This window comes from Chenopodium album, chromosome 9, assembly GCF_948465745.1.
Source record: "Chenopodium album chromosome 9, dcCheAlbu1.1, whole genome shotgun sequence".
Classification (NCBI taxonomy): Eukaryota; Viridiplantae; Streptophyta; class Magnoliopsida; order Caryophyllales; family Amaranthaceae; genus Chenopodium; species Chenopodium album.
Window position 1 is genome coordinate 52,799,053 of NC_137842.1, and position 3,786 is coordinate 52,802,838.

Consider the following 3,786-nt stretch of genomic DNA (forward strand, 5'->3'; position numbering starts at 1 on the left):
GAGGGTGAAATCATTAAATAATAATAGTCATTGAGCACTTACAATCATTCCTTAAGAGATCGAAATTCTCAATACAAGAATTAAACACCTTTAAACTAATGGCACGTTGTTTCTGAACTGCTCGTGGATAATTTTTGATGTGTTTGCATCCTTTTTTACGGAGCTCCAATAATGTATATAGTTGCAAAGTGATAAAACTTGATTGGTCATCAAGATATGCAAATTTGCAAGACAAATCTTTTAAATCTGCTCCCCTATACCAATAGACTCGCAATTCCACAAATTTTGCAAGACGAATCTTTCAAACTTGTATATATGCACACATTAAAAACAAACAAACGATACTAAGCCCTACATGAAAGGACTTACTAAACCCTACATGAAGGGACTGACTATAATCATTATATTGTTGGTGATCTTTATTGGGCTAATCATTAAATTAAGAAGAATTTGGGGCTTACCACTGATAAAATTTGATGGAAACCCTTAAGTTTAACTATGGTGGCTAGGTTTTAAGAGAGAGAACCGAGAAAATTTTAGGGTTTTTTTTAAAGAGAGTTTTTTTAATTGAATGTAATTGAAGACAATCGCCTCTCTATTTGCATGATCTTTAAGACATAATCTTTCCCCACATATAAAAAAAAATTCCCCACATATACCTTTAATTACATATTAACAATAATATTTTAAAAAAATGCTATTATAAAACTACTCATTAAGAGAGATACAACTTTATATCATGTTCTTTTGACATTGCTGTGGTTTTCTGTTTTTTGGTTTTTTGTTGTATAAAAATATATGATATATGTCACATAATGAATAAAAAATTATTTAAACTTATTAAAATCATAATAATTTTGAAAACTGACAACAAAAAAGTGAAAATACCTTTTTCTTGTTTCCTGTTTTTGGTTTTTAGTTTAAAAAAAAAAAACAAAAAACTAAAAACCAAAAATGATGCAAAACATTAATTTTTTTAAAATTTTTTTTCTTTACTTTGACTATAAATTATAGTTTTGTATATTATGAGAAGAGTGATTAACATCTACTAATTTAGGGTTTGTTTGACATTGTTTTTTGTTTTCATTTTTTTTTATTTTTTTTTAAATTAAAAACAAGAAACACGTAAAATGTGTTTTCACTTATGTTGACAATTTTTAAAATTAATATGATTTTAATATATTTGACCAATTTTTTATTCATTAATACCATATACTCCCTCTGTTTTTAAATACTTGCTCCACTTTTCTTTTCCAGCCGTTTTTAAATACTTGCTCAATTTCTTTTTATGGAAAGCTTTTACAATATTTAATTCATTTCTCACACTTAGTGGACCCAATATAATACTCTCTCTCCTCCTATTCTTCCACTAGCCCACAACCTCCATATTTTATTACTTTCTCCAATTTCTCCTAAAACTCCGGACGTGGAGAAATGAAGCAAGTATTTAAAAACGGAGGAAGTATCATATGTTTTCTTTTTCTTTTTTCTATGGAGTATATCATATGATTTTGCAAAAAAAATAAAATAAAATAAAAAATATATGTACAATGATACCAAACATACCCTTAATTATTACATCAATTATTTATTCAGAATTTCAGATTGCAGAACTTTTTAGAACACCTTGATTCAAACGTCCACTTGACGAGCTTGTTTATTTTTTCTTACAAGCTTGTTTGTGAGGCACTTATTATAGGTCAATTTACTTATATCTCAGACGGTCACTCTGCCTTAAATGCACGGCTTAGATGTTCAGAAAAAGTCAATACTAACCGCCATTGATCCCAAATCTCTCATAATTATAATAAAACTATAGTGTTTAATAAATAAATAAATTGTTTTTTCAAAAAAAAAAAAATAAAAATAAATTGTCATAGCTGTATTTACAGAAATTATTTATTTTTTTATTATTATTATTTATTTATTTTTGATAAAATTTTTTATTTAACTAAATTATGAATAATCTATTATCAAATTAAACTTTTCTGAAATATATGTTAGATAAACATTTTTTTTGAGAAAAAAGTTAGGAATACTTTAAGAAAAGAATCTATCTAGTATTAATCTATAATATGGTTGTTAAGTTTAGAAAAATCAACGGTCAATTTAAAATCATTGAAGATAAGGTATCATAATAGGTAATAACAATATAAATACCCTCTGCTCTTATAACAGAACATATTCTAATTCTTATAAAAAAAAAGTTCACATCCAAAACAAGAGTTACAAAAAAACAAGTATAAAAAAAAAACATGGCAAGAATATTGAGATTTACAAGTGAAAATCATGTTGATATATTTAAGTTATGGGGTAGTAGTAATTCAGGGGGTTTGATATTATTGATATGTTTGGTAATTATGTCTATTGCAATCATATCAATGCTTATATTTGGTTGTGCTGATGGTTACAAGCCGGAAAAGCGTAGTCGAGGCAGGGCGAGGCGGCGTACAAGTGTTTATAGTGCTACCGGTGGCGACGCGGGTGGTTGTGGAATGTATGGTGGTCATCATGGTGATGGTGGTGGTCATGGTGGTGATGGTGGAGGGTGTGGGGGTGGGGGGTTTTGAGTTTTGGTCATTTTATATATCTGTTAAATAATTATTGGTACTACTAGATTTTATGTTCTTTTTTTTTTGTCCCACTCAAAATTGAGGTGGGAGTTGAGTTAGTTGACTATAATGTGTAAAGGCAAATGTTGTTGGTATGTTTCAACTAGTTGTGTATAGTTGATTTATTAGATAGTTGGTCATGTTGTATATTCTAGGTTTTTTTGTTTTTTTCTTTGTTTGAGAATGGCCAATGACAATATAATGTGATAAACCTCAAAATTCATCAATGTATATAATTGTCTTTTTCATATTATGAAATATGAAATGCTTACAATCTATTTTGCATTCAAGTAATGCCAATATAATGATATTTGTTACTGGGTTGTTAGGAATATTTTTGCTGTAGCAGGTTGTTTTAGGGACTTGCCATTTAGAGTCAGTATATTACAGGGTTACAGCAGTATACGCCGTCTATATCAAATTATCAACTAATCAACTATATACAGCTTAACAAGGGCAATAAGATGTATGTTCGGCCAGGGTCGTGCAGCTATGCAAATCTATCAAAACCGCGATTTTTTTTTGTGGCTGTTTGGAGATCAGTTTTAGAATGGTTGGGTGTTGGGAGAGCTTCTGGGAATTGGGAGGATGAAGTGCAGTATCAGCTGACTGATTTCAACACCAGTTAGTCATCATTGAGTTTAAAAAATGACAATGGTTCGTTATTGCTATCTAGGAGCGCAATCCAAAGGGTGTATACCGTTATGGTGAAGCAGCTGTAGGAGCTTTGTTTTTGTTCACAGTAAGCAGATCAACAATCTTTTTCATATAGTGTATCAGCTCAGTTGAGTAATGAGTATAGTTCTGAGTCTAGTGTTGTAATAAAAATATAAAATAAATTGCCTTATACATTTTGTTTGTAACAATTTTGCATTAGCCTCCACGCTTGAAAGGCAGTCTACAAAGGTTCATGGAAATTGGGATATACAAACTTTAAAATAGCAGTAACTTCGTGTATAGATTTAATTATTTTACTGTTTTAACTTTTAAGTGTCTTCTTCACCATAAGCAAGTATTTTACTGCAACAACTTTTCAGAAAATAAAAGACCCACTCCTTAAATTTCAACAAATAAAATATAAAATTAAAAAAATGGTGAAATTTGAAGCAAAAAATTCAAGATATTATCGGCATACATTTAAAGATTATTAAGAATAAAACCAATTTTAATAAGA